General features: G+C 33.9%; 1 pseudogene; it reads left to right on the forward strand.

Moving 5' to 3' along the window:
- Nucleotides 1–578: 578 nt before the first annotated feature.
- On the forward strand, nt 579–5,135 carry LOC116142730 (annotated as a pseudogene).
- The last annotated feature ends 22,534 nt before the right edge of the window (nt 5,136–27,669 follow it).

Below are 27,669 nucleotides of genomic sequence, written 5' to 3' on the forward strand. Positions count from 1 at the left end.
TGAAATGATGAAAATTGCACAAAAGGTATTTGTTCTATTTATTTCTTCTCTAAAAAAAGTTAAGGTATGTAACTAAAACTTTTAATCACTTTACTAAGTAGATTAAACTTAAGCGGAATGGGTTAAACTTGTTCATTTGGTGCTTATGGGATTGTTCATTGATCATCAACACAAACTAAACATCCATTGGATAATGTAAAGTAGGTAAAACAAATTTACATGGTTCAACAACCTGCCTACATCCATGGGACCAAGTCTAGATGAAGCTAATCTACTATGATACACAATTATAGTTCAAGTACAAAGCCAAAGTTAAGCATCAATTGTAAAACACTCCCTGTTATGACAACTCTTCAACCTTCACCATTTGATTGAACTTCGAACTACCTTAGCTAGCTTCACTCCATGAGATCACCTGGTCAACCTTGAGCTCCTTTGAAGGTCCAACACAAAAGATGCACTTCAGTTCCAAAAGCTTGAAATCCCATCAAGCATCATCATCATCATCATCAAAGAAACCAAGTTTGAACAACAATTAAACAAGGGTTAACAAGGTATTATAAGCCTACCTAAGCATAATGAAACCTGATTCTAAACAAAAGAAACCTCAAAGAATATGCAAAGAACTTTTAGAGGTATATCCAGACTTTAAGGAAAATGCAATATTGAAGATGAATATAAAGGAAACTTGCTCAACAATGCCAGGGGACAATTGGCCAAAAAGTACTTTTTATGTTTGGCCATTTTGGGAAAGTTTTCACCAAACTTTCTAGGGACCAATCAGTGGCAGATTTACTTAATGATGAGTGGGGACCACGACCCCCACTCAAACTTTAAAAAATTTCAAATTCTATAAATATTTATATTTATTTGCATTTTGCCCCCTATAAGACTTTGACATTTTGCCCCCATAAGACTTTGACATTTTGCCCACTATATAACTTTTACATTTTGGGAAAGGAAAAGGTTTTTTGATTTTTGAACTCTTACAGTACCAGAACAACACCACACGCCAAAAACCTCTCTTCGCTCTTTCCCTTTTCCCTTTTTCTCTCATGGTGCAAGTGCTCTAACTCTCAAGTTTCTCTTAGACTCTCACCGAACTCTCCTTCCAAATCTGAATGGCTGAACCAACACTACTTTTCATCAATTTATCAAAAGGTAATGTCCCTAATCCTAAAGGCTAAATCCCTAATTTTCTCTATTCAATCAATGTTTTACAATTTTAGAGCTTTTGTTATTGCAATTTTCCAATAAAATTGAGTATTATATATTTAGAATTTATGATTTAGTAAACCTGAATCCTGCTCCTAATGGCCAACCAGAGTCTTTGAAGGGGCCCTTAACATTTGGCCAATGCGGCAATGCCTAGATGTCCCCACGCACAATGAAAAAAAGGACAAAAAAATTAGTTATTCATTCATCAAGAATTAGGCCTCATTTATTGCTAATGGTTGGAACTTGGATCATGCATCATTCCAATTTGTTCCTTTTAATTTAATTGTTGTTGAGAAATAAGTTTGGTTTGGTAGGTGTATTTTAATTTTAATCCTCTCAATTGGGAAAGGAAAACAATCAAATATGAAAGAGATTTTATCATTGTTTTGGAATGAATAACGTAATGGAAAGCAAAGTGGTTGAAAAAAGTTTCCAAAGGGCTAATTGGATAGCATCATTTTGGTTAAGACCTTAAAAGCTTTAAAAGAAAAAGGAGATGATGTTAGTTGGTTAATAACTTTATATCATGTGGGTGTGTTGGATGCGCACATGAAAAAATCACTACTGCTACGTTACCATAAAGAAACATATTAATTAATATTATAGAAATAATCACAATTCTACAAACAAAAAATAATATCTCAAAAAGAGTAAAGGAACATCACTGATATTGTTTGCATCATTTTGTAACAAAGTTTTTCTTCAAAGACTCAAGTTTGACATTCAATACTATTGCTTGTATGACTAGACACAACAAATCACAAAATCATTCAGACCCTATAAACCCAAAGGACCCAAAAAAGAAGAGTATGTAGAGACCAAGATTGAGATTGGACACAAATAGAGGGGCAAATATAGTTAGGAGGAGGAAATGGCAAAAAAAGGAGAAGGAATAATATGAGCAACGCTTCCGCACCTGATTCCTGGAATAGTATTGTTTGTTTCTCAGTTGAAACAGGCTAAGGTTGAGCAAATAAGTGATACACAAACTAGTTTGAAGGAAACTGGAAATAGGTGGGAACAATATAATGACATGTGCAAAAAATGTACACTTGCCAATATATGTAATAAGAGATAATTGATTGAGAAACAATTTACAGAATGGATACTATATAACAGTTCTTTGTTGACAATATCAAAAACTCTTTAAACTTTATAAACATAAACAACTAATTATTTATTGTTTGTAAAGATTGGCTTGAGAAATCATTGTTTATGTATCTTTTCTTTCATCCTCATTAAATTACTTGACTAAGTCAAACTTATAAAAAGAGTTGACTTCTTTTTTTCTATAAATATGCATGATTCATGTTAAATAAGTCTAAAAGGAATTCAAACCCACAAAATATCACATTCATATTGTCTTTCCATTACTATATATGTAAATCACTATGGGTTGCTATGCATGTCTTATTGTCTTTCCATTACTATGTATGTAAATCACTATAGGTTATTATTCTTGTACAATTTCTTATTATTTTATTTGTTTTAAAACTTCTTATTAGGTATGCAATATGGATAAATTTCTCAAAAGAAAATCAGAATACACCAATCATCCTCATCAGTCCAGGAAAGTTAAGCCAATGATTAAGAAAATGATCCATTAAAAGAAAGTCATGTAGAATTAGAAGCCATCTTGAAAGATCTTCCATCTGATCCAGCTCTACGGCCTAAAATCAATCATTATCATCCTAATTATAGGGATGCAATTCGAAGATTTTACTTGCAAAAGAGTTGTTGCCAGCCTCGAAATCATGCATTTCCACTGACAAAATTGGAAAAGGATATCGTCGATTTAATCCTACTTGGTTTGATTTGTATGGCGACTGGCTTGAGTTTAGTGTGACCAAAGATGCTGCATTCTGTTTGTATTGTTATCTTTTTAGACCTTCCATTATAAGCCAAGCTGGTAGTGACCCTTTCATTAGTGAGGGATTTTGTAATTGGAAGAAACCAGAACACTTTCAAATTCATGTTGGCTAGCCAAATAGTGCTCATAACCAAGCACGATAGAGTTGTGTGAATTTAATGAATCAAAAGCAACATATCAAAGTGGCTTTATCTAAGCAATCAGATCAAGTTAAGACTGAAAACCAAACTCGCTTGACTGCATCCATTGTTTGCATTAGATTTCTTTTGTGTCAAGGGTTGGCATTTCGTGGTCATGATGAAACTGAAGACTCGAAGAACCAAGGTAACTTTCTCGAACTTCTTCATTTTCTAGCTCAGCATAATAAACATTTTAAGAATGTTGTTTTGAAGAATGCACCTGAGCATCTTAAATTGATAGCACCAATGATTCAAAAAGATATTATGAATGATGCGGCAAATGAAACCACAAAAGCTATCATTAGTGATCTTGGAGATGACATATTTTCAATTTTGATTGATGAGTCTCATGATGTGTCAATTAAAGAGTCTTGTGATGTGTCAATTAAAGAACAAATGGCTATTGCCATACGTTATGTAGATAAAAAGGGTCATTGACTTGAGCGATTTCTTAGCATTGTACATGTTAGTGACACAACTACAGTATCACTTAAGATGGCTCTTGAGTCATTATTTTGTCAACATGGATTGAGTTTGTCAAGATTACGTGGACAAGGTTATGACGGGGCAAGTAATGTTCAAGGAGAGTTTAGTGGTCTGAAAAGTTTGATTTTGAGGGAGAATGAATATGCTTATTATGTTCACTGTTTTGCTCACCAATTCAATTGACACTAGTATCCGTTGCAAAAAATCATATTTCTATTGCTTCTTTTTTTAGCTTGGTTACTAATTTGATAAATGTTGTTGGAGGTTCATGCAAGCGTCGAGACATGCTTCGGGAGACCCAAGTTAATAAACTTGTTCAAGCACTAGAAATTGGTGACGTTAGCAAGGGACAAGGTTTGAATCAAGAGACAAGTCTAAAACGAGCTGGTGATACATGTTGGGGCTCGTATTATTATACATTGATCAACTTAATCCTTTTATTATCCTTTGTGGGTGATGTGCTTGAGGTTATTGAAGCAGATGGTTTAAATCCTGAACAAAGGGGTGAAGCATGTAATCTATTAGATTTAATCTATTCCATTGATTTTGCATTTAACTTATATATGATGAAGTATATTGGCAATTACTAATGAGTTGTTACAAGCATTGCAGAGAAAAGATCAGGACATTATAAATGCTATGGCCCTAGTCAAAGTTTCCAAACAACGGTTACAATTGTTGAGAGATGAAAGATGGGAATCTTGGTTGAGTGAAGTTTCTTCATTTTTCCAAAAGCATGATATTTCCATTTTGAATATGGATGATATGTTTGCAATTCGAGGGCGGCCACGACGGAGAGTTGAGCACATGACAAATTTGCATCACCATCGAGTTGAATTGTTTATACTGTGATAGATATGCAACTTCAAGAACTTAACACTCGTTTCACTGAGGTTAGTACTGAACTGCTTCTTTGTATGGCATGTTTAGATCCAACTAATTCATTCTCTACTTTTGACAAGCATAAATTGATTCGTTTTGCCCAGTTTTATCCATTTGATTTTTCTGCATTTACATTGATGGTACTTGAGAACCAGGCTGAGACTTATGTTATTGACATGTGTTCTTGTGATGAATTCGCTAAGTTCCAAGGAATTGGTGATTTGGCTAAGAATTTAGTTTGGTTTAAAAAAGACATTTTGTATCCATTCATATATAAGCTTGTGAAACTTGCATTGGTTTTACCAGTTGCGACTATGACCGTTGAAAGGGCTTTTTCTGCAATGAATCTTGTGAAAAGTCGGTTACGCAATCGAATGGGAGGTCAATGGATGAATGATTGTTTGGTCACCTATATTGAGAAAGATGTATTTGATACAATTGACGATGAGATGATTATTCAACATTTTCAAAATACGAAAACTTGTCGAGGACAATTATAAAAAAATTGTGTTTTTTGAATATATGTATTTGTATTTTGTAACTTTTTGTTGAAGTTCATCCTAATGAGAAAAAATTATAGTTATGATTGGTTTAAATTTCTTTTTTTTTTTTTTTTTTTTTTTTTTTTTTTTGCCCCTATCAAGTGGAATTCCTTGATCCACCACTAGGACCACTATAAAGCAAAACGAATTTTCTGGTACTCCTAATGAGTTAATTACATGGTACATGGACCACTTACATATGTCTCACATAAGGATAAAATCCTAACATCAAATAGAGATGCAACATGTGTAAAGGAAATTTGGTTGGGCGAGTGTCATCACACGGACACTTTGTGTCATGACACCAGAAAAACATAAAATGATTGTGCATTAACAAAGTGATGTTATGACATCAAAAATTAGTGTCACCATACTAAATTCACAATTTGACAAAAATACTTACAATCTCCCCCTTTGTCAAACTTATGAATAAAGCACAATCTTTTCACTTACACACCTATCTCAAACACAACTTCAGTCAACAACAAGAGACAAGTGAGAAGCACAACATAAAAACATATGTCATAAGAAGCATAATCATTAGAATTGAGATAAGTTATTAATAAAAACACAAATAAAGAACTTAAGCAGAACATACACAACATCATCAACAATAATAGTTTTGCATTCCATCAAAACAACCAAACTGAATAAATCCCCCTCAATTAGTATACTCCCCCTGAGTAACTAAACCAAATCACTCCCAAATGATTATCAATTAAAAGCACAAAAGGGTTAGTTTAGTTCACATCACAAAGTAAACATAATGCAAAAATAGCACAAAATAATCAATCAACATGAAATCAGATCATAAACAAAATCTGATTAGTTCACAGCACATGAACGAAACAACATCAGCAAATGTCATTTATAATAAACTTAGTAATAAAAAATCAGCAAACATAAAAGAGCAATTCACTACAAAATATTACATATAAAAAGGTTGAAGTTATATAGAAGAGAGAATTTTGTTTAAGAGGGAATATTAGATAAAAATGTTCAAGAGTAATTTGTATGTTAGAATGGGGTTAGTTTGCAATGTTGTAAAGAAAGGTGATTTACTTTTTAATATTCTAAAGCAAGATCAAACGCAGCGTTTTAGAGACTAATGTAACTAACTTTATCCAAAACATTGCGTTTGATACTGTGCACCAACTATAGAATAGTTGGTACTCATCTTCCTCAATAATAGAATTCCACTCACCTTTTTTTTTTTATTGGTTTTTGTTACTCTTTCAATTTCTGGATTCTTCAGTTATAGCTCAACCACAAATACCTTTTATGGTATTAGAGCCAAACACTAACGTCGATGGCAAATATGAGTTTTGAATCTTTGAATAACTCCTCCAAGATTGATGCTGAGCAGCTTAGTAATGGTGGATCTCAGAATTTTACAGGTCACTTCTCACTTCCAAATCTTTCCGTAAAGCTAGTAGAGAAGAATTACAACTACTGGCGCTCTCAAATCCTACCAGCCCTAGACTCTCACAAGCTAGATAGCTTCATTCTAGGTACGAATGTTTGTCCTCCTTTGTTTGTAATGGAGAAAGTAGAAGGTAGTGAACAATCAATTAAACAACCAAACCCTAAGTATTCCAATTGGAAGAAAACTAATCAATTCTTAGTGAGTTGGTTACTCTCATCAATTTCGGAGTCCATGTTCAGACATGTATCAAAATGCAATAGTGCATATGAGATTTGGAATACACTTGAACTGCACTTTCAATATGTTTCAAAGGCCAGAACACTTAATCTTATAAACATGTTACAAACTACTAAAAAAGAGTCACAAAGTATGAATGACTATATTTTAACAATGAAGGAGTTAGCCGATGAATTGAATGATAGTGGGGTGCACATTAGTGATGAAAAGTTGACGTTATACATATTGGATGGGTTAGGCTCGGAATATGATGCATTAGTAGCTAATCTTACATCCAATGTTAGTCATACAAACTTTCAAGAAGCATAGTTTCTGCTTCAAAAACATGCAATGCAGTCAGAGAAATAGAACAGTGCATTACTGCACTTTCATGAACATATATCATTTGCTTTACTAGCCTCTAAAAGTGGTATAGCTAAAGGATCTACCTCCATGGCTCCAAATAATTCAAGAGGTGTGTTAAACCAATCCTTTTGGTTTGATAAACTCAGCTATGAATACTTATCCTCAAGTTGGAATGATAGCTCAACAATCGCAAGCTCTTGAAAATGCTAATTTTGGATATACTAGTTACTCTCAATACTTGAATGGAGTTCCAAGGCTGAGTCAACTGGGAAATTATAGAGCTGAGTATGATAGAATAGCTTGTAACGCTACAGCACAAGGTTTCTTAGGAGGTTTTGTGCCTTTTTCTGAAGGTCGAGGAAGAGGAAGAGGCTATAATAAGCCAAGATTAATGTGCCAAGTATATGGAAAGCCTAGCCATTCGGCTCTTCATTGCTACCATAGGTTTGACCATGACTACCAGGTGTTTTCTACGACTGGTTTTCCTAATACAGGTCATAATCAGTCATATCCTACTCCTGGCTCCACTCGCTCATCGTTTCCAATAGCATCCAATGATCTTGCAGAAGCTCTCTTTGCTGGGACAAATATACAGGATAGAACATTCAATGCCAATGCTACAGCCCATCATGATTACACTGCTTATGGATGTCCACTAGGAAATCAATTCACACTTGGAGCTGCTAATGCCTCTTGTTTTACTCAAGGATTTAATCAACACCAGCAGCATTCTACTGGTTCTCTAGTTAATACTGTGTATAGTAACCCTGCTACAAACCTTGATGTGAATTTAGCCTCAAGTTCTAATATGGAAATGCCTCAAACTATGAAGGATCAGTCCTAGTACATGGACTCAGGAGCATCCAATCACATGGTTACTGATCCATCTAATGTGGTGAAAGGACAAACTATTCAAGTGGTTCCAAGGTTAAAGTTGGCAATAGTGAATCTCTACCAATCACTCATATTGGTACATTATTACTTCCATCCTTTTAACTCAAACAGGCTTGTTCAACTTTGAAACATCTTATGTGTTCCCAAAATTGCAAAGAACTTATTAAGTATTTCACAAATAACAAGAGACAATAATGTGATAGTAGAGTTGTATTTTGATTATTGTTTGATAAAGGATAGAAGCAATAAATCGGTCCTCTTTCAAGGCATAATCAATGATGGCCTGGACTAGTTGGATATTCCACCTCACTGTTTTGCTTCTATTGATGTTTCTTCTGATAGTTCCAGTTCTGTTGATTTACCTGGCTCTCAAGTGCTCTCTGGTGTTAAACTAGAAGCTGCTTTGACTCCTTTAGCTAAAAATTTGTCTTTACATCTTTTGTATAAAATAAAACTCTTACCTGTAATATTTTGGATGATGTGTCTGCTTCTTCATTAATGTGGCATGCTAGACTTGAGCACCCTAGTGCTAAGTCCTTACAAGTTGTATTAAATAAAATGCATGTAAAACATTCTTTTGATTACAATGCAAATTTTGTTTATGAAGCCTGTCTTTTTGGGAAATTAAAACAATGCAGCTTTCCTACTTCTTTGTCACGAGCAAATGCTCCCTTAGAGTTAATACATTCTGATTACCATGACCTTAGAGTCTTCGATTGCAATTGCTTTCCATATTTCAAACCCTACAATAAACATAAACTCTTCTTTCATACTGAGAAATGCATATTTGTAGGCTATAGTCTATCTCACAAAGGCTATAAATGTATGTCAAAATCGAGGAGAATGTTTGTGGCAAAACAGGTGAAATTTAATGAAGAGGAATTTCTTTTTAAATCTGGTTTCTCTGGTGATATTTGCTCTGGTTTTTTATCAAACTCAAAGTCTAATTCAATTTCCTTAGGATCACTAATTCAATTTCCTTAGGATCACCATCTTCTTGGTCCATCCCTAATTATGCAACAGTTCTTTTCAACAATTCTTCTCTGGCCTCATCTAGGTTTGACTTTCAATCAAAATCCACACCTTAAACTTCTACTGATAAGGATATCAATGTAGGCTTACATACTGAACCTCCAACCTCTACTGATAAGGATATAAATGTAGGCTTACATACTAAACTTTCAACCTCCATTGGTAGGGATATTAATGCAGGCTTATTTGCTGCACTTCCACCCTCTTTAGACCCATTCTCCTTGTCTCCAGCACCTGAGAATAGTGTATCTACATATCCTTTAGTCACGACATCTTCAAGTATCACTCCTAGTACTCATTCTAGAATTAATATAAAAGTTGTACTCCCTATAGCAGTACCAAACACTATACCAAGCACTGTTGTTTGCTTTGCTAATATTCATCCTATGGTCACACGGCTCAAGTCCAAAAATATACAATCATCAACTAAAGCCCTTCTCTCTACCTAGACCATTCTCAAGGAACCTCAATAGGTTAAAGAAGCTTTATCTATTCCGAAATGTAAGTTTGCTATGAAGTAGGAATATCAAGCTCTCATTGACAATCAAACCTGGGAGTTAATTCCATATGAGGAAGGTATGCATATAGTTGGAGGCAAGTAGGTATTTAAAACTAAGCTTAACTCTAATGGAACACTGCAAAAGCATAAACTAGGCTAGTGGCAAAGGGGTTTCAACAAACCCTCGGCCTAGATTACTTTGATACTTTTTCACTAGTGGTCGAAGCTGCCACAATCCGAATAATGTTCACTATGGCAGTTCATCATAGTTAGGACATTCATCAGTTGAACATGAACAATGCTTTTTTAAATGGAGATCTTACTAAACAAAGTGCCCATTATGCCTCCTAAAGGCTTTACTTCATCCACTCATCCACCACAGGTCTACAAGCTTCGAAAGGCATTATATGGTCTAAAGCAAGCCCTAGAGGCCGAGTTTGATAAACTGAAAACAACACTTCTATCTTAAAGATTTAAAAACAGCGCCAATGATGTGAGCTTGTCCTTCTACAGTGCTGGACCAATTGTAGTGTATCTATTGGTTTATGTAGATGACATTTTAGTGACTGGAAATGCTCCTGATGACTAAGGTAATTCAAGACTTAAACAGTCAGTTTGTGTTAAAGATTATGGGCCAAGTTCATTTTTTTCTTGGTTTTGAAGTCAAAAGAAATGCTTATGGCCTACTACTTACTCATTTGAAATATACACAAGATCTACTAGAAAAGGCAAATATGAGAAAAAACAATCCTTGTTCAACTTTATGGCTCTTGGAACTAAACTCAGCAAAGAGGATGGAAAGTTGTTTGACCAATCTATATTTTATCAGAGTCTTATTGGTGGATTACAATTTTAAACGTTGTCTAGGTTTGACTTAGCCTTCATGGTGAACGGACTAAGTCAATTCCTTCAGTGTCGAACAATAACACATTGGGTAGCCTGCAAAAAGGTGTTACAATACATTAAAGGAACTAGTACTCATGGCCTTCAGTTTACAAAACACTCACATCTAGAGCTAGAAGCTTATGCTAACGTTGATTGACCAAGTGATATTAATGATCGCAAGTCCACTAGTGCCTATGCCATTTTCCTTGGTAACAACCTTGTTCAATGGAGTTCCAAAAAACAGAAAGTAGTGTCCTTCTCATCCACTAAAGTTGAGTATAGATCACTCAGTCAAGCTGCCACAGAGATTGTTTGGATACAGCATTTGTTTCAAGAATTGGGTGTTGACATCAAACACGCTTCTGTAATCTGGTGCAATAATATGAGTGCAGGAACTCTCTCCTCAAATCTTGTATTTCATGCGCATACTAAACACATAGAAATTGATGTTCACTATGTGAGAGAACTGGTTGCAAGGAAGGCTATAGTAGTGTAATATGTTGCTTCAGAGTACCAAAAAACATTTGTTTTGACCAAACCTTTATCTAGAATAAGGTTTAATATGTTGAGGGATAAGTTGAATGTAACCACAGAGTTGCTTGATTTAACTTTAGTATATGCAGTAAGACAATGTACTGGAATGTCCACTAACAAACTAGACCAAGAGAAAGCTGACTAAACAGCAGCATCAGTAGAGAGCTAACTGAGCAACAATAGCAAAAAGCTAATTGAGATTGTCTTGAATTCCAGAAGTATCTGCAAAATGCAATCGAATGATGCAGTAGAATGATACAGTAGAAAATGTTGCAGTAGAATGAGGCAGTAAAAGGAAAAGGTTCCAGATTTAGACGAAGTCTAATTTGAGGGGGAATATTGAGGTTTACACAAAAGAGAGAGGTTCTGTTTAAAAGGGAATATCATATGTAAAAAGGTTGAAGATTACATAGAAGAGAGAAGTTATGTTTAAGAGGGAATATTAGATAAAAAGGTTGAAGAGTAATTTGTATGTTAGAATAGGGTTAGTTTGCAATGTTGTAAAGAAAGGTGATTTACTTTGTAATATTCTAAAGCAAGATCAAACGCAGTGTTTTAGAGTCTAGTTTAACTAACTTTATCCAAAACGCTACGTTTGATATTGTATACCAACTATATAATAGTTGGTACTCATCTTCCTCAATAATAGAATTCCACACCTTTTTTTTTTTTTGCTGGTTTTTGTTACTTTTTCAATTTCTGGATTCTTCAGTTACAGCTCAACCACAAATACCTTTTATAAAAAAACACAAAGACAAACTGCATCAGCAATTAGTTCAGATCAAAGAACAAACAAATAACCAAAATGGTTTAGTAGGTATGCCAAAAAAAAAAAAAAAAAAAAAAAAAAAAAAAAAAAAGTTCAGCAAATCCGCTCATCATTAGCATCTTTAGCAACAATTCAAATCCGCTCCTTAATGTAGTGAAACTCACTTCCAATGTATCAACACCCAAAATCACTCCCCCTCTTTGTTCAGAAGTGTTGACCCAACCCTTTAAACTTAGTAGTAGTTTTAATGGAAGAATGGTCCTTAAATCAATCTTCTTGCCTTTGGCAATCCCATAGACAAGTTGTGCTTTCTCCAATCTCATAGAGGAGTTGTGTAAAGACGATGACTAGTTGGTCAAGGTTATCTTAAATAGTGCCTTATAAAACAATATCAGCACACTTGATTGGAGGTAGCCACATTTATGCCATCTAGTCACAAACCCACTAGTTAGGCCTTTGGCCCTTCGATCTAAACCCTCAGTGTTAACTGCCAAAACATTAGGGTTTTCAACAATTGCCAAACTTAGAGTAGACCTAATGACGTCTATTGTAAACTCAATCCACAATCCCCATATAAATTTGTGATTCCTATGGGACCCAGACTTGTCATGATCTTTCCCAAAATTTGCATAAAAATCTTGAACTAGTGTTTGAGATAGAAATATGTGATTGACAACAGATTTTTCCCAATATCTACCCTTAACAATTGATTCTATTTCTAGAAAAATTATCTTACTAAACATGCAAGTCACAAAGTATGGGTCTGAGCACAATGTGCTTATCAAATTTGGATTCAACACTAGGAGAAATAAAGGTTTGACATTTACCCTCATCAGCACTTTGAGAGGCAATCTTTGTCTTCTTCTTCTTCTTCTTCCCTTTTGGAGGTTTGGATGACTTCTTGGACGATTCGGGTTGAAAAAAGAGCTATTTGAGCACTTTAGCTTCTTAGTGGGTTTTCTTCAGATGGAGGAGAACCATCATAAGTAGAACTAGAATCAGATTGGGTCTCCTTATATGAGGACTTTGAAGGCTCAGGTTCTTCATCTCGTTGAGTCTGACCATCTCTATCTCTTTTCTTGGAGCTAGTTGCTTGGTGAATGTTGGCAAGGAATGAATTTTGATGCTCCATTGATCAGAAATCAGAGATTGTTAAGATGAACAAAGAAGATTTCTAAAAGAGTTAGAGAGCAAAAGTTTTAGGCAGCACAAATTTGGTTCAAAGTGAAAAGTGTGTGCTATCATGACATTTTATAAAGAAGCCCTAGAAAAAAAAAAAAAAATCAAAGTTTTAGTGCTGTATGGATGCTTAAATTCGATGTGGGCACAATGAAACGCGATGTGAGCACACAAGAAATAACCAAATCAATGTGACGACATTTAACTTAGGTGTAGGCACACATGATAATAGTTAAATGAACCAAAATAAACAGTATCCATGTGATGACATCCACACAATCATGTAGGCACACTGGATAAACAAGTGAAGTGTCGTGATACTGACTCAGTACATCCATAAGAGATATCACAAAGAATGAACTTATATGACCACATGTGGCTCAATGTGGCGACATTAGCACAAAATCAGTAGACTTTAAACACTTACTCAGTTTTAAACAAAAAAAAAAAAAAAAAAAAGGAGGGCATAAGACATCATGAGATCAACAATAATTTCACAAGATTTTAAGGAGGCAAATTGTACAGATCTGAGTAATGAATGATAAACCAAATCTCAATCATTTCACGGCATACATAAGAAGAATCTCATCCCACATAATTCAACAAGTAAGGCATTATTTACTTAAAAATACATGAGTAAGAAAGCTAGCATTCTTCATCATATATGTGTGTGGTGTCCTCAAGGGGGACTTATGACACCGCTACAAGAATTTAGGCTTCTTTGTAATAACTGCTGTAAGCTAATACAATGCATGCATAATAACAATAGAAAATTGGGCCCAAAAACTTTCTTTTCATTATAAGTCATATGTCTTTTATACACAAAGAGTATTGTTTACAAAAAGTCATTTTAAAAGACAAAACAGGGGAAACAGTGTAGCTATTGCTCCTCGCTTGCCGACGCCCCTCCGACTGCATCAACACCTAGATCCTGCATCCATAAAGGAAAAATAACGGGGTGAGCACAAAATAATGCTCAGTAAGTAAAACCCTCTATCTGTCTGTCCCCGTATGTATTACTCTTAATTCTTTCTTTACACTATTTCTGTTTCTACTAAACGTCATGGCCTCGTCTTGCCGGAGGTACGGCCGGATGGCGTTCACACAGCACCATCTCACTCTCCATGACTATCGGGTGGAATTCACACAGTACCAACCCGTTCTTAGTGACTACCGAGTGGGGATCACGAAGCACCTACCCGGTTTTCGTAACTATCGGGTGGAGACCACCGAGCACCTACCTGTTCCTCATAACTTTCGGGTAACGATCACCAAGCATTAACCCGTTCTAATCATGTGTAGGTGATGATCACAAAGCACAACCCACTTCTAATAAATGTCGGATGATGATCACAAAGCATCACCCCTTATCTAATAACTAACGGGTGGTGGTCACAAAGCATCCACGTTTCTAATACTTATCAGGTGACGATCACAAAGCATCAACCCATCTCTAATGGCTATTTGGGTGGTGATCACAAAGCACCAACCGGATTCTCATAACTGTCGGGTGATGATCACAAAGCATCAACCACTTCTAATAAATGTCGAATGATGATCACAAAGCATCAACCCCTTATCTAATAACTAACCGGGTGGTGGTCACAAAGCATCCACCGTTTCTAATACTTATCGGGTGACGATCATAAAGCATAACCCATCTCTAATGGCTTTTGGGTGGTGATCACAAAGCATCAACCCGATTCTCATAACTGTCGGGTGATGATCACAAAGCATCAACCCACTTCTAATAAATGTCGGATGATGATCACAAAGCATCAACCCCTTATAATAACTAACCGGGTGGTGGTCACAAAGCATCCTACTCTTTCTTAGGTCCTTTTCAATGCACAATTAGTGCTATGGATGGGTTCATCCACTAATACACTTATGAAATGCCAACATGCAATGTTGCAAGAATTAAGGTTCACTACTCATACTCAAATCTCTATTAGGCATTTCATCAAACACTCAAGTGCATTATAAAACTTACTATAGCAATGATTCTAAATCTTTCTCTAACCATCCAAAATGGGGAGAAACCCCTCACATAGCACATAACCTGCCAAAGAAAGACACTTCCAAAAAGGGTTCCACAATACCCCTTCAATTCCATCTCAACTACCTTTCCAACCCACACTCACTTCTTATATTTTAAAGGCATAAACAATCAAAGCACTAGAAATCTCTATTTAAGCCTCAATAACATGGCATATAACATGTATATACACACATACATAAGTGCTAAAAACCCTAATAAAAAAAATTCCCAAATCTCAACTTAGGTTGGGGTTTACTTACCTTGTTACGGAGAGACTTGACTAACTCTTCCTTTCACTTAGTTTGCTTGACTTTTTCTTACTCTTAAAAAAAGAACAAAACCAAATTTCAATATATACACAAAAACTCAAAGACTTCACAACCAAAGCAAGAATCCTACCTTAGGATGCCTTATGTTGATTTTCTACCTCAAATCACTCCAAAAGCCCTTTAAAACTCCTTGATCAAAAGAAAGAGAAATTGAGAGGAAGCAAGAGAGGAAAGTGGCGTTGGAGAAGAGAATGAGGGGTTTGCAATGTCCTAATTCCTTTAATGAAATTTATACACAAGCATTCCCATTTTGCCCTTACTCTTCTTTGGGAATTCTATCATATCCTTTGACATTACAAAAACACCCCCATATCAACATATTCTCCATGAAAAATCCTTACATTTTACTCCCCATTTTTCCTACTAATTAGGGGTAGAATGGTCAAATTGCCCTTAGGGAAGAAAATATCTAAAACTTAACAACCATTTTGGTCGGCCTGTCGCCGCGGCGAGGAAGCTTCTGTCGCCGCGGCGAAACTGTCCAGCATGTTTCCCTGTGGCTTCAACACCTCTTCGCCGCGGCGAAGTTCTCTCGCCCGGCAAAGCTTGGCACACTGAACTTCTTCTATTTTAACAAATTCAGTGCAAGTATTCAACACAACACTCAAAAAGGTCAACCAAACAATATTACCAAGAAACCAACTCAAATAAGAGCAAAAGAAGAAACAATACTACGTACCTCAAGTGGGGCGTTACATTCTCGCAATAAAATAATTTGTCACTATAATATCAAAATTGTGACAATTTTACTAATGTGAAGAATTGTATTGGTCACCACGTTGATCACATTAAGCTCATACTCTTAAATGTATAGTGATGAAAGAGCATTTGGTCACCCATAGTCTAATATTTATTGTGACAATAATAATTTGTCACTTAAACTAGTTTATTGTGATTAATTATTTGTAACAATAGAAGACAATTTTTATCACTTAGGTAATATTTTGTCAAAATTGATTTTATTGACAGATCAAATGATAAGCTTTATGGTGAGAAAACATATATTATGACAAAAATGATTTTGTCAAAATGTGAATATGACTAAATTATTTGCTCATAATTTTAATACTGACAAAATTTATTGTCATTGACTTTATTATGACAGCATTTATTTTGTCACATGTTTGTTATATGACAATATTATTTGTCAAAAATTGTTTAGGGAGGGAAATAATTTTGTGAAAAATTTAATAGCATGACAAATAATTTTTTATACAAATATTTTAACTTGACAAATTTTTTATTGTCAAAATAATATAGGCGTGATAAATATTTTTTGTCATCTCATAATGATAAAAATATTAATGTCTACTTATAAAGTGTGACGAATCCTTTTCGTGAAAAGAATATTCAAGTGAAAGATTTATGCAGAAACTAAAATTGTGATAAAATATATTCATCAAATTTTGTTAATAGTGACATAAATATTTTTGTCAAAAACATGAAAAGTGTAATGACAAAAATTTAAGTCGTTAAATATTGAGACTTTAATATTTTTTGTTAATATTAAAGGTGACTAAAGTATCTTGTCAATAATTTAAAAGAGTGGCAAAAGTTATTTTATAACAATTTGATTTAACAATTTTATATATACATTTCATATAATACATAAAATTATAAATAATTGCCTTTTTTTTCCCACAATGGAACAGCATCTATTTCATTGTCAAACCTATGAATCCATATATCACTTTTTGTTAAGATGAAATTATATCGAGGAGAAAACTATTAAAATATATAAAGTCAACAAATTAAATTTTAATGCCCTTAAATTACGTTTAACACTAAAAGCTAAAGATAATTTACTACAACTATTTTATTAATAAAAATATGAAAGTATCCATGAGTTGATAGTCTCTTCTTGATCATTTTTTCATTCTACAAACAAAATAAAAAAAAATAAAAAAAAAATGTCATAAGATATATATATATATAAGGGGAAAAATAACAAAACCTCTATATAATATTACATTAATCTAGAAAGGCTTTTAATTAAAGCATAATTTTCTTATTTGTTCATTATATCAAAAAGTACATGAAGAAGAAAACTAAAAAAATTTATTTAGACCTATTATTTAAGATATAATTTTACTTAAGAGGAAATAGAACCATCTCATCCACTTTGTTGGCTATAATTCATCAACCTTTGACATGAGGTTATTGTGATATTCTTGTAAAACATCGATTATTGCCTATTGATTAGAATTTGCTCACGCTAATTTGTATTTGCTCCTCAATTGACCATTCCATTGCTCGAATTGGATTTTTCAACATGTAAAAGAGCCTCTAATTTTGAGCTTTTATTGTTTACCCCAAAATTTTCTCTAGAATTTCACATCCAGACATATCAATACCTCCTCTATCGCTTGTGAGTGAATTACTTTCATTTGCTCCTATGAAACACAAAAATAATAATAATAATTTTTAACTACTCTATAATTATAAAAGGAGCCTAAAAATAATCCATGAAAAAAAAAGATAGTTGAAATTACATACATAATTTTCTTGGGCTTGTCGGTGGATCCATGTGCCATATTCTTCTTATGACTAGGTGCCATGATTGTTCGTATAATGAAGAAAGATTGACTATAATGCTGAAGTAGAGAAAAAAAAAAACGAAAGAAAATATGATGTAAAATGGAGGTAATTAGGTTATCATTCATAAATACATACTGACTTGAAATAAAAAAGATATTTAAAATAAGAAAATAATTACAAAAATAGAATTAGATTTTTAATTATATATATATATATATAATTGATTAAGGCAGGAAGATATTTAAAATAGGAAAGATACTTAATAGTTCAGAGTTTTAATTGTACATATATAATTGACTTGAGTAGGAAAAAAAAATTTAAAATAGGAAAGAAATCTAAAATTAGTTTAGAGCTTAATTCTTACAGCTTTAGAAGGAAAATAAAAAAATAAATTGCCGCCCTCTTATCAATTGCCTAAAAAATTTTCCCACTCCGACAATTTCATCTCTTGTATGTCCTTGCCTTTCCGTACATTTTTATGTTAATTTTACAATACCCTATATTATATTTATTATTGAGAAGGCTGTGAATCCGGTTTATTATGGTGCACTATACATGTTCATCAACAATAAACCTACACAGAAACAACCAAACAACATCCATAATTTTCCCTCTCAATCTATTTTTTCAGTTACAAATACTTGATAAAAAAGCTACTTCAAAATTTTTTTATCACACGTAGATTAGATAACATTCTAACCAAAAAAAAAAAAAAAAATGTAGTCATCAACGTTGTAATTAAAAATTAAAAAGGTTGATTCATAGCGTGGACTAAGGATGGAGGGAGGAGGGGTCAGTTGACCCTCCTTGATTTGAAAAATTATCAAATATAAATATGAAATTAATTTTTAAATTTATCAAATATATCAAATTAATTTCTGAGTTTTTTACAAAAACAATCATAATATATTTAATAAATTATATAATGAATTTTATATCATTATTTAATTCTACAAAGAACAAAATGAAGAAAGTTTGTATATCTTTTTATATATTTATAAAATAAATATTATGAATAAATTTTGTTTGTCAAATTAAAACTACTGTCAAATATAATATATATATATATATATATATAGCTTAAAACCCACCGTTACAGTCTCCCACTTAAATTGCGGATGCTCAAATAGAAAATTGAACCTAAGACCGTGTGCCTATTCAGTATTCACACTATCCTTAATTCGTTCTAACCATCTAACTGTAAAACCCCCCTCCAGAGGTATCCTTTGAATATCCTTCAATAAGAATCGGAGGATACATGTTTGGAGAAGAGAGTAGTTGTATTTAGAAAAAAAAAAATATGTAAGGATAATAATAATATCCGAAACATGCAATAAAATGTCATGCAGGATCCAAGCATATAATTTCAAAACTTTAAGAATTTATCCGTAAAATACACCATCGCAATATATTTATAGAGTGGAGGATTCCAAAGGTGTTTCACATATATTTATCATTTACATTATTTACATCAAGAAAAAAAAAACATCAAGATGACAATAGATCATCTCTCCTCACGTGTAGCCCCGCTGTCTCGCATCATCGTTTCTGGTCTACTGCAAAGCAATCAACAATAAAAGATGAGAGCTAATCGTCAGTAATGAATAATCATTCATTCTAAATGTGCTATTTGACCTTTATTTAATATATTTGTTAACACATCACTTTCTTTACATCTAGGGATACTTCCCTTCAATTTTTTTTTCTATTCATATGTCTTTCATCATTTTATCACATGGCTATATAAACATCAATGCATACACGTACACATAAGTATGTAAACATAGTACACGCGCATTACATATGATGAATAACATCTAAATATCATTACATGAGTAAATCATCTCATGATATAATAACATCACAACTCATGTAGTGCAATTAAATGCATATGAAGCATTTAACGTGTAGCCGATCAGACTTTCTTAGCGTCTAAGCACTTCATATCATCTAGCCTCAAATTCATCTAGAGCTCATATCATCGAGAGGCATGCTTATGCGGTATTTAACATCTAAAGCATATATTCATCTTTCCTCAACCGGTATACGAAGAATGCTTACGCGTTCCCATCATGTCTATATGCATCTCTAACATCTTATGGCATGTAAATACATATTTGGTGGCTTAATAATTTTAATTTATCTATGGATTACAATCCATTTACATTATCTCTTGCTCACATAATCATATTTAAAACATGTGTTACATTGCATCTTCATGCCATTCATACATTAATCATGCATTGACATTATGACCATGTATATCTTTCAAAGATCATCTAACTAATGGGTAAACTTAGTAGATAGCATAATTACAATAATACATAATAAATCAATTCATAATCATAAGAATTGATCATGTTAAATCTTAAACTTTAATAACCAGTTTATACTTCAGGCCATTTCCATCTATGTATCAAATGAATTGACTCTTGGCATAAACATAAAAGTTATAGGTATGTGTCTAGCTTTCTAATGCTTCAAAAATCATCTTATTTCAATTTATAACTCAAGTTATGGTCAAAAGACTGAAGCATGTTAACATAACCCCTAAGCTACTAAATCCGAATTTCTATTAACTATACCAACATCATTCCTATTGACAATTAACCAATAGGTCAACTTATGGATCAAATAAACCTCCTTAATAGTCTTTAACATCTTAAAGGAAGTGTAAAATCTCATTCTCATATCATCCATTATTGTTATAACATTGTAAGCTAGTGCAAACAATACCTCAACACTTCTAATAGCAAACATTCAACACCATGTGGCCTCAGATACTACAAATTTTGCCACAATCAGCATCCACACTTCATTTTTTTCAATCAATATAACAACACATAAAACATAAATAGCAATAACTTCATGTATAATGAATTCAAGGCAAAAGTAGAATAAATGAGTTCAACTACACTTGCCATCAACTAATTCTATGTCTTAAAGCCTTAATTAAGGTTTCATAAAAATCTACAACCCTAGCACAAACCCTAAAGTCATGGGAGGTTCTTCCTTACCTTTTTAAAGAATTACTAGCTCCAACAAATCCTTTGCCTTTGTCTTTTACACCTTAATCCTACTATATAACATTATACCTCAACATCTACTTCAATCTTCAAATTACATCAAAACTAAAGTTTTAGTCCTTACCTAAACTTCAAATTGAAGATCAAGGCTACTATCTTGCTCTCCTGAAAAAATAAACAAAACTCCTTTAAACTTAGAGAAAGAAAGCTTGTTTCATGGAAGATTTGAGAAAATGGAAGAAATGTTGAAGAAATGCTCTCCCTTGGCTTGAACGAATTTCATCTGATTTATAGGAAAATATTTCATTTATTTTCCAAAATTATACTATTGGCTAAATTATTTTAATTGTATAACTATAAGTCCTATTCTTCACATAAGGGCATTTTGGTCATTTCACACTAGACATAATTGTTACTAAATTAATGCCATTAAATGCAATAAAGCCTACTCATCCTTGACTTTTTTAATGCATCCATAGGCAAAAGACCATTTCACCCTAATGTCTTTCTATGGATAATTGATTCATACCGTTCCAAATGAATCGACTATTTTGTCCTTAGTTAGATTTTAGCTTTTTAACATAAATTAACCTAAAGGACTATTTTGAGTTAGGAACACCTTTGCCATCTTGGGTATTACATAAATTATCCACAAATAGATTATATCAAAATATTGAGTTAGGAATATCAAAATATTGAGTTAGAAAAAAAGTAAATATAAAAAATTAATTTTGATGCATTATTTTAAGGGGTCGAAACAAAAGTGTAATTACAACAAAAGTATAATATTATTATAAAAGTTAGAAACATCTTTAAATATTTTATTAATGAAAAATTTATGTTCATAATTTGAAGGTGTTGTTTTTGATTAGCTTAATAACTTGTTCATAGTAAATTTCTTGTTTTGTTTACACTCATTAAAATATTAAAATTTATTTCATATCGTCAAATACAATCATAAATATATTAATTATAAAGGCATTATAGATAATATTCATATTTTGTATAACTTATAACCAATATATGCTTATTATAAGTTTATTTACAATTGTATTGTTAAATTTAATTAACGTCTTGATCTTCTTAAAATAGTTTTTGGCTACATCCCGGTGGGGCATGATTATTATTATTTTTATTTATATAAATCCCAGTTGAGTTTCACATTAGATACAAGTAATTACGAAGTTTGGTATAATTTTTTTTTAAAAAAAAAAAAAAAAAACAAATACTCAAAAATCTTCTAAAGCAATTTTGAGATGTAATGAAGGGTCTGTACAATAGGTTATTGTACGCTTGACCATACATGATTATAACAAGAAGTTAATATTAAAAGGCCGAACGACTTACAAGTACCTAAGTGTTTCCGTAACGACAAATGGGTATCCAAAAGGTTTGGAATCGACAAATAAGTACTTTCCGTTCTATACCGTTAGTGATTTCCGTTTCATAAAGGGTAATACTGTCATTTGCCCAGCCACCAAATTTTTAACTTTCAAAAATCTCTTCGAAATCTGGAGACAAACTTCCTTAGAAGCTTCACTTTAAAAATGACATGGTCCCATTAGTTGACTTTGATGGAAAAAAAAAAAACAAAATAAGCAAAACTTGGTTGCCTCTTCGTTTTCTTCTCATTTCTCTGTAACTCTCTCTCGTTTTTCTGCAACTCTCTCTCATTTCTAAGGAAGGTTGTGAAAGAAGTTGAACCATTGTTTGGGGACCATCATCGACGACGACGACGACTGAACAACGAAAACGAATAGAGGCCGACGACGACAACAACAAAGACGAAAACTGAACAACGACGATGGCTGAACAGCGACGAAGCTGCGCCATTGTTTGAAGACCATCATTGACAACTATGACTGAAAAACGAAAACTGAAACTGAGGCTGCCGCCGACGACAACGACAACGAAAACGAAAACGAAAACGAAAACTGAACAATGATGACGACGAAGACTGAACAACGACAATCGAACGAGAGAATCGTGGGGTAATGACGACGGTGGAGGACGACGAACTAAGGCCAGCGGTATTAACAGTATAAATCAACGAAAACTGAGGGTAAATTCTTCTTGGTTTTCCGTTTGTTCTTGGTTTTGTTATTTTAGTGCCGTTCTAAGTTTTTGGTTTTTTACATGCATGTTTGGTTGTTTTTAAAGTTTTTGTTAGATGGTTTGGTTTAGGGTGTGGGGTAACTACAACGAAAAGGATGACTGAACTAAAGTTTTTGTTTTGTGTTCATTTTTGGTTTGCATGTTAGTTGTTTTTAAGATTTTTTGTTTGTTTGGTTTGGTTAGGGTTTGTTCTTAAAAGAGGGGTATATGCTAGATTGTGTAATGAATAAAATCCAGCCAAACGGTGGGGCTGGTTTGCTTGACTTGATTATTGGGAGTGTGGATAGCTTGTCTTATATATTTTTGGATTGCAGGATGAACTTACAAAAAGATTTTTGGTGTGTTTAAAGTTGGTTAGTTTGGTGTTATAATTTTGCGATGTGTATAAAAATCTGTTATATGTGTTAATGGAAGACTATCGTCTTGATATGGTAAATTTTGTTAACTGAGTCAAATACTATGGTCTTGATAGTGTAAAAATCTGTTATATGTTTTAACTGAGTCAAATACTATGGTCTTGATATGGTGAAATTTTGTAGAAAGTGAGAAAAATTACCACTAATTAATCTTTCTAACCATTCCAGTTATGTCAGGAAAAAGACTTAAAAAGTTGCTTGTTTCTATAAAAAAATGGTCATAGTATGGTTTAGCACACCTCTTCAACATTCCATTAGCAACAAGTAAAAAAAAATATTTGCCATAAAACAGCATTTGCCATTCCATTTCCCAACCACCTTTTTTCCTGAATATTTACTCACTAAGCACAACTATGAGTGAGAAATTTTTAATCATTTCTTTCCCAAATAAACTTTCATAAGTCCTACCCCACTATATCTTTTGTGTGTGAGCACGTGCCTGTCAACCTATGTATGCATGCATAAGTAGCAATTCACTGCCTCAGTTTAATACCTAATATATCTATGTTATTTCCATTTATAACAGATCAACCTTAGGCTGAAGGATGAAATGGAATAGATTTAGCCTTGAGGGAGGATTTCTGTTGTTCATGTGGAGCATGTCCAGCAAAAATATACGGGAATGATATCATATTTGAATGCCTTTTGTTCCAAGTTGCAGTGTCATAACATTGGATAATAATAGTATTAACATCTCATTAATAAATTTAGTTGAATGGTAGTGTTCTGTTGCTGGTGGCTTTTTTCGAGCCTTAGAATGAGCTTACATATTTGTGTATGTGCAATATAGAAAGAATACAGCCTTTTTAATAATAATGGATATAAAAAAAATTATGCTTTCCTTGTTGATCGAATGAAATTAGGCGGATACAATGTTTGAAACCTCATGGCAAGTTTTACATGTCAGTAATTTCTATATATCCTCATAATTTGCATTGATGAATGGGTAGTTGACTTGATCATACCCATGCTTGTGAATTGTTTATGTTGATTTTGCGAAAACAGAATACATTAATTTTAAAGATGATTTGCTGCTTGATGCTGGTTTAATATACGAATTTGGTGATTTTATTGAATTTGTTTATCTTTGGAAATGATTTGTGTGCCTGATGTTGGTTTAATATACTGAATTTTGGCTGATTTTTGTTGAATTTGTTAATCTTTGGAAAAGATAAATATTTTCATGTCAAAGACATGTTACATTCACTTTGCATTGAATTATTCGCTTTAATCTTTGTGTAGTTAAATCTGAAAGTGATCATTAGAGGAATTAAGGTCTTTTAGTGAATATTGAAAGAATAGAATTAGTGAATCTGAAAGTGATCATTAAATGGTGTTTTATATTCTATCAACCTGTTCCTTAATTAGTTTTGAAACACACTTCAATCTGAAAGTAGGTTAAATTTTAGTTAATTATCAATAATAAAAAGGGGTTTAGTTAATTAAAGTAATTGTTATTTGCATGTTTAATTAAAGTTTTAGTTTATTGATCCTGCCTAGTTTATTTGCAGGATGGAGCCACAATTATTTAATTTGAAATTTCAGTTGTTTGGTATGATGTGAGATGCGGAATGTAGACCCCGAAGAATTTAGTACTAGTATTGATAAAGGATATGAAAAGATGTGTTGCAGAAAAGAATGAGAAAGTTCAACTTAATCTTAATGAGAAGTTTAGGGTGGAATCTATTTTCCATTGTCGGGGCAGAAATTTTTAATAGATAGTGATGAGGATGTGACATTCTTTTCCAGCAATACGGGTCAAGGGGTTAAAGGATTAGGTGTATGTTGAAGCTTTACCAACAACATGTGAACCATTGCAACCTTTGCCAGAACCCACCCATACTAAACCTAATGACACTTAAACAGAACCAACCCCCCTCCCCCCCCCCCCCCCCCCCCCCCCCGCCCGAAGAGTATTGTGACGATGACTTCATTGGAGTGATGCTCCAATGATGATGAAAGCAGTATGGATTTGCTGGTGCTGCTGGGAATGATGATGGTTGGCTGGTGATAATGATGGAGGTGATGGGAGAGAGGAAAAGGCTGAAACTAGTACATAAGGAGAGGTAGGGGCTGAAACGGAGGCATCTTTTGATTATGAGAAAAACTGTGATGATTTGGGGGGTCTAGTGAGGATGAGGATGCAGTGAGTAGGATGAGTAGGATATGAAGGCAAGTGAGTTTCAGTATGGGCCGATGGGAAAATTAAATTGAGGTGGGGCAGGTGTTTAGAAATAAAATTTCATTTAGTGAAATTTCAAGGACTATATAATTCAGAGAGGGTTCGCAGTGAGAAGGGTGGACAATGACAAGCGGAGGATAAAGCAGTGTGTAAAGAGAGGGCTGCCCATTTTCTATATGCAGCCTTAATGGTGACAAACAATCGTGGCAGATTAGGAATATGAAACCAAACACACATGCCTTAGAGTATATAACAACCGGATGCCTCTGCCTCATGGATTGCAAGAAGATGGAGGGATTCATTCGGTCACACAAGGGGAGTTGTGTTAACGCCTTAGATGCTGAATTAGGAAGGGTGCATTTTTTGGAGATACATAAAAGGAAGTTGTATAGGGCTAGGAGTTGGCCACTGGAATGACGCAAAAACACTGCTAAGTCTTTTGCCTGGTTGTTCAAGTACAACACATTCTTCAAGTCACCAACCTTGGATCCATGATAGAACTTAGGTTGGTTAGAGAAGAAGACCCAGACCATCTTACACTTAGAGAAAGTGTCCCAAAAATTCCTAGATTCAAGAGATTTTTGTAAGTTTTGTTGCTCAGAAAAAAGGATTTTGGAGGGGTGTAGGCATTTCATAGGAATGATGGGTGTCATTTGAAAGGTCACTATGGTGGGGTACTTTTATCGGCAGTCTCTATGGATGCAAATAGTGGGATATTCCCTTTGGCAATATGTGTTGTGATGGGCGGAGAATAATGACTCATGGAACTTTTCCTTGGACATTGCATGACTTTTGGGGGATTTAGAGCATGTTACATTCATGAGTGATAGGCAGAAGGGTATTCTAAATGCACTAGAAGAAAAGTAGCCAAATGAGGAGTCGATTTTGTGCTCGGCATGTGTACGCAAACTTCAGAAAAAATTTCCTGGGGTTCACTGATGAAACTGTTTTGGGCAGTGAGTAAGGCTGCAAACAGACCTGATTTTATTAAAGCCATGGCAAATGTCAGGATGTAGATGAGGATGCATACAAATGGTTGCTTGAAATGAAACAAACCAATGTCCAGACATGCGTTTGACACAGCAGCAAAGTCAGATCACATAACAAACAATATGAGTGAGTGCTTCAATTCATGGCTTGGTGAAGATAGGGAACTTCCTATACTCAGTCTACTGGAACTTTACCAACATAGGGTAATGAAGCGGTTACAATGTAGATGAAAGCTGGTACAAAGTGGATTACACCTCTTCCACCAGTAGTTCACAGAAAGATAAACAAGATGATTGAGGCAGCTAGAAATGTCAAAGTCCGGTACCCTAGTTCTGATGAGTTGAAGTAGATGATGAGAATGTAAATCCAAGTAAAAATCATGTTCTGGTTTGGGTAAGCACTGTGTGATTGTGGGATGTGGCAACTATCGGGAATTCCTTGTGTTCATGCTATTGGTGTTATTACACAAAAACATTTCCAATATGACCATTATGTTGATCCGAAGCTTAGAATTCCGATGTACTACAAACTTATGCCTACATGGTCCACCCTGTTCTCAACAAGACTAGTTGGCCAGAGGTCAGTGATGAATATATTTGGCCACCATACAGGCAGCCCAAGGTTGGCAGACCTTCGAAACAGAAGGAGAGATCTAAATGAAGAGCCAAAATCTAAAAGGGTCTCCACACTTAGGTGTAGTGTCTGCAGTGTCTTGGGGCATAACAAAAGGTCCTGCAAAAAAAATCCAGCAAATGTAGATAAAAGGAAGAAGCAGAAGGTAATAGAAAAAATGTCAATTTCATCATATTTCTCTTATAAAACTGATTTCTATTTTTTATTTGCAGCGAACTTGTGTCCACAATGACTGAACTCTTCAAGAGCTCGATTTGCAACAAACTTGTCCCAAGCTTCAAGTTCAAGGGGTACTGACAACTATTTTAAACCATATAATATTTATGTCTATTACTTTATCCTTTGTAAAGTTATTTTTACTTTCTTTAATAGGTCAACTAAGTTAATAATGCAATGGGGAAGTTCTTTTGTTTGCTGTAGCA

This window comes from Pistacia vera, unplaced genomic scaffold (assembly GCF_008641045.1).
Source record: "Pistacia vera cultivar Batoury unplaced genomic scaffold, PisVer_v2 Contig418, whole genome shotgun sequence".
Lineage (NCBI taxonomy): Eukaryota > Viridiplantae > Streptophyta > Magnoliopsida > Sapindales > Anacardiaceae > Pistacia > Pistacia vera.